The sequence below is a fragment of the Cornus florida genome, unplaced genomic scaffold (assembly GCF_030987335.1).
Source record: "Cornus florida cultivar Cherokee Brave unplaced genomic scaffold, ASM3098733v1 CherokeeBrave_3.0.0_Hap2_Chr05, whole genome shotgun sequence".
In the NCBI taxonomy this organism is placed as follows: domain Eukaryota; kingdom Viridiplantae; phylum Streptophyta; class Magnoliopsida; order Cornales; family Cornaceae; genus Cornus; species Cornus florida.
Window position 1 is genome coordinate 26,205,481 of NW_026775575.1, and position 9,059 is coordinate 26,214,539.

Genomic DNA, 9,059 nt, shown 5'->3' on the forward strand with positions numbered 1-9,059 from the left:
TTCCGGGCACTAACCCGTAGGGAAGACCACCCTAAGTGCGCACTATCTCAATTGGAGAGAACTCATACCTCCCGCAGTAGAGCTAAACTCTAGCCATGTCACATGTAACAACAATGTCCCAAGAGAATCCAAAATATAACAAATAAGTTCACAACTTATACTTAATTTATATAATGCATGGAATCACCTTCCTTGCACAAGTAAGTTGAAGCCACACAATCTATGTCTTAGGATTCAAATTCTAAAATGGCATACATAATGTCAATACAAAGTGTACAATTCATTACACAAGTCAATCATATATTCAAAATTGGAAACAAGTTCTCATGAATATAAATTTAACAACAATGTACTCAATACTTAAAACATAACCAAGTGACTTCACGACAAGTCCAAATCCATGATTTAAATATAGAAACAACTTCTACAACACATTTAAAATCCATCGAACAATGAGATAGAATTTAATTAAATCATGATAATTAAATCTCTAATTTCCAAATCAACTCTAAATGGTCTCAAACTAACATATGCTAGTACACAAGTCCTAGTCATCACAATTATCAAGTTAAAAACTTAATTAAGCCAATGGAACCACTAAAAAGATTTTAATTAATTCTTTAAATTAAAATCTATAGATTTTCATACTTATCCAAATGCTCCCAAATTAAAGTCTGTTAAACAACATGCCAAGACTTAATTTAAAAGCATATTACATGTCAATTTCATGTAAGGTATGGCCATGGGAATTAATCTTTCACAAAAGATAAATATTAAATAAAATGTTCAATTCTTATTCAATAAATCCCAATTTAATATATGTTAACAAACATATTAAAACTAAATTTTCTAGCATGCTACAATTCAAATCCAACTTATATATCATCATGAAAATTAAATCTTATACAAATAAATAATTATTACTAACTTTCTAGATTTGATACAAGGCATGCATACAAGTTGTATAATCATGAGAAACACTCAATACAACACATACAAAATCCTAAAACATTCCCTACCTCCATTTGAGATGAAATCTCAAATCCCCACCAAAATGAAAGTGCTCCGAATCTAACGAAACTTCTAGGTTTTGTCGGGGACAACACCGTGAACATAACCCCCAAGGAAGCCCCATCAAATTCACATCTTGACTTCAAACCCGAACTCAAGAAATGGCCAAAACTGAATTCTAATAAGGGAGAATGATAGAGCACGTCGAAAGGAACAATAAACGTTAAGGCCGAAGACTTTTCATCAAGGAAAAGTGAACCAAAAGAGGAGAGAGAAGATGGCAGCCATGGCTACCATGGATTCCGCCCAGAAGAGAGGAGAGAGAGAGAAAAATCTAATATTTTCTCTTAAGTGCTCCTATTTATAGAAAAACCCTAGAAGTGTCCCGAAAGGGCCCGCCGGGTCTGGAAAAGTGAAATTTAAGCAGACAGGCTCAAATGTCAAAACTCCGTGAACAAAAAAGATTCAAAATGAGATTTTATGAACAACGGAAGAAACGGCATAAAAAATCGAGTCCCGAGCAGAAAGTTATGCCCTAAACAAGTTTGGCGCTAACTAGGGCCAGAAACCCTGAAACTGAAAAACATCGACCAGGAAGAAATTCCAGGAGTACAAGACTCGACAAAAAGTGAAAATGAATTCCGTACGAGGATCCAGGCTTAAAACAAGACATTTAGCAATAACTTTCATAAAACAAGACATTTAGCAATAACTTTCATTATTTGCACAATAGCCCCTCCAAAAAGTGAAAATTGCTCTAATGGCCCAGAATGAAAATATCTTCCAAAAATATTTTCTTAAAAACCCCTAAAATAAAATATCTTCAAAGGATATTTACGAAAAATACCCTAAGGAAAGAAAAAGTTCCCAAAGAACTTTGTATCCATGCCCCTATGGACACCGGGAGCAACCAGAGTACTTTCTTGCAAAAGTAAAGATACATATTTCATGGAAATCACTCAAGATGAAGATACGTGAAGTCAAAACCCAACTCCGAATGCAAGAAGTGTGGTTATGTCAACAAAGTGACAAACGGGGAATAGACAAAATAGGAAAAAGACGAAATGGGGAAAAGGACAAAAAGTGAATAGTGTTGAAAAACGAAAAATATGGAAATGACTCGGTCCTCAAAGGAAGTTATTATTCCAAAGAAAAGAGTCTCGGAAATCACTCCAGAGCACTCGAGACGACACTAAGCGACGAGGAACTGAACTCAGAAAGGAAAAGATCGACGGAAAAAAAAAAATATCCGCGAAAATCTGAGAAGGGATAAGGAATGAAAATGACCGAGTCATTATATTACACCACCCGATTTGAAAATGAACCTTTTAAGGCTCGGTTTCTACTATTTTAGCTCAAAAATGCAATATGTGAAATAAATTGCAAAAATGAAAGCTAAATGGTGTTTGGCCCTTAGCCACACCTCATATATATTAAATGAATGCTAGATAATGAATTTCATATATAAAGCACACTCCGGTGCAAAATAACATACTAAAACGCATGCGTTTTCAAATATTCTCATTAAAGGCAAAATACAACCATTATGAATAAACATGGACTTCAAATGAAATTTGACCCTTGGCCTTATATCATATATATAAAATGAGAATCAAAAAGTGTACTTAGGCAAACATTACAAGTTTAGAATCAAATACATACATTTGACAAATAAGGGTACAGATGGCATTTCAAGCCAACCTTTACAAGAATGGAACCTTCAAGCCCACAAATCATCTGAGCATAATGAGAATCTCAACCTTGATTCCTGTACCTGAAATATGCCCCAGTAACTTTGGGGTGAGTAACATAAAGCTACTCGTAGGAAATGAGCATGCATCGACCTAGCATTTTATAATCTTATCACCTTAAGGTGAAACATGTTAAAGGGGCTCATGCCACCTAACGTCTATATCAAGATGAGACTCAGGCAGCATCCTAAGCTACCCTAGATCATTTCTAGAATAAATCACATCATCCATGCAATTCAAACAACATAGGAGCATGCTATACAAAGAAACATGATATAGATTCTCAAAGTCATCAACTTGTAATCTAATATATAAAAACGACAAAGGTGGGTCATGCCGCCTAACGTCTATGTTCTAAATGAATCTATAGGATCATTCCTAAGTCACATTTGAACAATAAAACATGAATCACAATATCTATGCAATTTAACTAACATAGAAGCATGCTACACAAAGCAATAAGATATAGATTCTTAAAGTTATCAACTTGAAATCTAAAGTACGAAAACAACTAAATATAGCCATTTAGTATAATTAGAATTTCTAATACCACACGTCAAGAGATAGATTCTCTAGGTTATCAACTACAAATCTAAAAGTGCGAAATTAACTAAATATAGTAATTTAGTATAATTAGAATTTCTAATACTACACATCAAGACATAGATTCTCTAGGTTATCAACTAGAAATCTAAAAGTGAGAAATCAAATAGTGGAATACTTGGACATCTAAGCTCGAAAATCTGCCGAGACCTCAACGGCTATTACGGGCACTAACATGCTGGTAATACCACCCCTAGTGCGCACTATCTCGACGGGCAGAACTCATACCTCCCGCACTAGAGCCAAACTTTAGCCATATCGTAGTAACAATGTCCCAAGTGACTCCAAAATAAATAAGTTTACAACTTATACACGAAATATATATATAAAGCATGAAACTACATTCCATACACAAGTAGGTTGTAACCACACAGCTCATGCTCTAAATCCATAACTACTATAAGGTAACAAATGTCGAATCTTCAGAGCACGATTCGTTTCGCGCTATAATAACATCACATGTCGAATCTTCAGTGTGTGATTCATTACACGCTATAACAATATAATTCAATATTGAAAACATAAACTGAAGAATCTAATACAAGTCCAAAATCATGATTTAAATATGCTTCTAATGCCAAATTCATGATTAAATCAAAAATCCAATAGAAACGGAAATTAATCAAGTAAATTAATTAATTTCTCTAAGTTTCAAATCTCAACCAAATGGTCCTTAATTAACACAAGTTAAACAACATAGCATGGTCATTGCATATACCAATTCAAAAACTTACTTAGGCCATTAAAACAACAAGATGGAATTTAATTAAACCGTGATAGTCAAATCCCTAAATTCTAAAACAACATCAAATGGTCCCAAATTAGCATATGCTAGTATTCAAGCCCTAGTAATTACAAATATCAAGTTAAAAACTTAATTAAACCAATGGACCTTTAAAATCGATTGTAATTAATCATTTTAATTAAAATCTCTAGATTTTCATACTCATCCAAATGCTCTCAAATTATGTTAAAGAACATGCCAACACTTGATTTAAAAGTATATTACAAGTTCATTTCATGCAAGGTACGACCATGGGAATTTATCTTTCACAAAAGAAAAATATTAAATAAAAAGTGCATTTCTTATTCAAATAATCCCAATTTAATATATGTTAACAACATATTAAAGCTTAATTTATCATCATGCCACAATTCAATTATATGCTATATACACCTTTGAAATTTAAATCTTATACAAAGAAATAAATATTACTAACTTTCTAGATTTGATACAAGGCATGCAATTAAGTTGTATAATCATGCAAAACACCAATACAACACATACAAAATCCTAAAACATCCCCTACCTCAATTTGAGATGAAAATCTCAAAAGCCACAAAAATGAAACGGCTTCGAATCCAACAATACTTCGGGGTTTTGTCGGGGACAACGCCGTGAACATTAAACTCCAAAGAGGACCTACCAAAATCCTAACTTGACCTCAAACCCGAACTCAAAATTTGGCCAAAAACGGTTTCTAATAAGGGTGAAAGAAGCGCGTAGTCAAGACAAACACAAAATGCGAAGGCACTATGACTTTATAATAAAGGGAAGGAGGTTTAAATGAGATGAGAAGGGTGGCAGCCCCTCTTGGGCTGCCATGGGAGCTACTGCTTGTGCATAAGGAGAGGAGAAGATGACTTTTTGACTTTAAGTCCCCCTATTTATAGAAAATCTCAAAAAGTGCCCGGAAAGGGCCCCGTCCGGTACGAAAAAGTAAAATTTGAGTAGACGCACTCAAACGGAGAAACTCCGTGAACAAAAAAGATTCAAAATGAGAAAATATGAACAACAGAAGAAACGGTGTCAAATACTGAGTCCAAAGCAGAGAGATATGCCCCGAACAAATTCGGCGGGAACTAAGGCCAGAAACTCTAAAACTGGAGAAAAACGACCAGAAGGAAATTCTAAGAGTACACGACCCGACGAAATGTGAAAATAAATCCCGTACGAGGATCCAGGCTCAACATGAGGTATTTTTGCAATAACTTTCGTTAATTGCACAATGGCCCCTCCAAAAAGTAAAACTGCACTAATGGCCCAGAATGAAAATATCTTCCAAAAATATTTTCTTAAAAATCCCTGAAATAAAATATCATCAAAACATGTTTATGAAAAACACCCTAAGAAATGAAAAAGATTCTGAACAACTGTGCATCCATGCCCCTATGGACACCGGGAGCAACTAGAGTACTTTTCTACAAAAGTAAAGATACATATTTTGTGGAAACCACTTAGAATGAAGATACATGAAGTCAAAAACTAACTCCAAGCATGAAAAATGAGGTTGTACCAAAAAGTGACAAACGGGGAAAAGGCAAAATAAGGAAAAAGACGAAATAGGGAAAAGGACGAAAAGTGAATAATGTCAAAAAAACGAAAAATGTGGAAATGACTCGGTCCTTAAAGGAAGTTGTCAATCCAAAGAAAAGAGCCTCGAAAATCATTCCAGAGCACTCGAGATGACACTAAGTGACGAGAACCGAACTCAGAAAGGAAAGAGCAACGGAAAAAAAAAAATATATCAGTGAAAATCTGAGAAAAGGAAAGGAAGGAAAATGACCGGGTCATTACAACCTACCCTCCTTAAAAGGATTTCGTCCCCAAAATCAGGAACAGACAAAAGAGAACTGATCAAGATCCAAGTAAGATCAAACCAAAGGACAAACCATAAGGTGCGAAAAGACAACCTCAAAAACCTGAAGGTCTTCCGAAAGAACACAAACCTAAGAACTGAGTGACAATCCCCAAACGAGTCGGCGTATTAATTCAATGTCAGTCACTGAGAGAATCCTAAGACAACGAAAAGTTGAATCAAAATAGATGGCTAAGAATGGTATGGCAGTACGAACAATAACCAGAACCCGCCCTCACTTACTCGTCAGTAAGGTAGCATGACAGTATAAGGCACTAGTTCATAGCATGTCCTCATCAGATCAACCCAGAAAGAAACTTTTCGATACAAATGACATCAATGTTGAAAATGATCATTAGCAAAAACATTACGGGAACCAGGCATCCGCGAGAGTTGGGGTAGCTAATCCCAAAACTGTAACAACAATGTCATTGGCACCGTTACGCTTAAGGCCTTAAATCCCTAACGCTGGCGTAACTAACGATTCCCACATTTGAAAATGTAACAACAATAACACTAGTCCCGAATCCATAGCCTGACGAGTCTGTGCCCTCAAGCCAATGGATTGGACCCACAAAACCAAAACTCTAAGCACAGATCTAAAGTAGACCTATCGTAAAGCTGCATACAGAAGAAAAAACATTGGATCAAAATCCCTATACTGAATAACCAAAACCTCAAAACACGAGTCTACTACGTAGCTCACTCATGAAAATCCCGACAACCAAGGTCCCAAAACCCTAACATAAGTGTAGGAAAGATGAAACAGTATAACCCAAATACTCATATAGTATATACTCACAAAAATTAAAAGATATAATCAAATAATATCATCATACTAAGCATAATACACATAAGGTAAACCAAATAAACCACCTATCACATAGAGGTTAAATAAATACCAACACGCTATACACCACCAACGGCACTAGCATGGTAAACAGATACGGTATAAGTGAACGTATCATATACATCCTCACACAAACTACCACATAGTCACATATCCTAAACATGTTTCTAATACATGCCCAAAAATAATGGGGCTCATAAACAAGTAAAAGTGATCATACAAATGGCAAGTTCGTAAAATCAAAAGAACGAATGGAATGCCTCTAAAAAGACACCATGCAGAGAACGCAACACAAAACCTCTCACTACGAGGAAAGGAACCATCCCACAAACCAAGATGCCAACGAGTTTGGTGGGAACTCTACATGATTCTACCAGTGTAACGACCCGTCATTTGCCTTCCTTTCCTTTTTTCCTGAAATTTTAGGAATGAATTTTTTTCGTTTAATTTTCCTTTTTAAACTCTATTTCTTGTCGCTTAGTATCGTCTCGAATGCTTGGAAATGATTTCTAAGACTCTTTTCCATGGATTGACAACTTCCTTTGAGGACCGAGTCATTTCTGCATTTTCACTTTTCGGACATTATGCACCATTTCATCTTTTCCCTATTCTATTTTATCTCCGTTTGTCAGTTTTTGGCATAACCTCACTTTTCATGCTCAGAGTTAGTTTTTGACTCCACGTTCCTTCATCTTGAGTGGTTTTCTCGAAATACGTATCTTTACTTTTCCAAGAAAGTACTCTAGTTGCTCCCGGTGCCCACAGGGGCAAAGATGTACAATTCTTCAGAATCTTTTTCATTTCTTGGGGTGTTTTTCATAAATATCTTTTGAAAATATTTTATTTTAGGGGTATCTAAGAAAATATCTTTCGGAAGATATTTTCATTCTGGGGCAGTTTCGCAGTTAACCCTTTTTGTATGGGCCATTGTGCAATTAACAAAAGTTATTGCAAAATATCTCGTCTAGAGCCTGGATCCTCGTACGGGATTTATTTTCACTTTTTGTTGACTCGTAAATTCATAGAATTCTATTCTGGTCGTTTTTCTCCAGTTTCAGAGTTTCTGGACCCGGTTGCCGCTAAACTTGTTCGGGGCATAACTTTCTGCTCGGGACTCAGTTTTTGAAACCGTTTCTTCTGTTGTTCATATTTACTCATTTTGAATCTTTTTTGTTCACATAGTTTTTCTATTTGAGTGCATTTTCTAAAAATCCACTTTTCCAGACCCGACGGGGCCCATTCGGGGCACTTTTTGAGATTTCTATAAAAGGGGGATGAGATATTTCATTTTTCATCTTCCCCACTCTCCATGCATGACCTAAAGCAGCCATGGAAGTCCATGGAGCTACCACCATCTCTTTCCTCCTTTTATTTACTTTTCCTAAGTGAAAAGTCTTCGGCTTTCACATTTTTTTGTTCCCCTCGACGTGTTCTATCATTCCCCCTTATTAGAATTAATTTTTGACCAATTCTTGAGTTTGGGTTTGAGGTCAAGTTGTGATTTTCATGGGGCTTCCTTTCGATTTATGTAGATCGTGTTGCTTCCAACAAAACCCTTCGGTTTCGGCGAATTCGGGACACTTTTTTTTTCAGTGGGGATTTGAGGTTTTCATCTCAAATTAAGGTAGGGGGTATTCTAGGTTGCTTTCTTGTTATATAGCAAGCTTGTAATGCTTATACTACTTGTTCACATGCTTGGATATTAAATCTAGAGATTTTAATTATTTATTTTCTAGCATGTGATTTGATTTTCCCGGTTGCCTATAGCCTTGTTTAAACATGTGGCATGATAGAATATTACCCCTTGGTATGTTAATTAACATATAATAAATTGAGAGAAATTGGACAAGTAACGAAGATTTTATTTAATATTTTACTAGAATAAAATATTAAATCATGTGGCCTTAACTAGCTTGAAATTAATATATGTTAGCATATTATATTAAGCCTTAGCATGATCTTCAACATAGTTGAATTTGAAAGTAATTGGAGGTGTTTTAAAAATTAGTAATTATTAATTAATTTGATTAATTAATTTGCCCCGAGTGCACTATTCACTCTATTTAAATTCCGACTTGATATTCTTGACTTACATGCCATATAGCTTCACATATATTTGATTTAGAATATTCGGTTAGGTTTTCAAACCTTTCATTTAATTAAATTCCTTGTTTAAGATTTAATCCTCATGGTGATATACAGCTT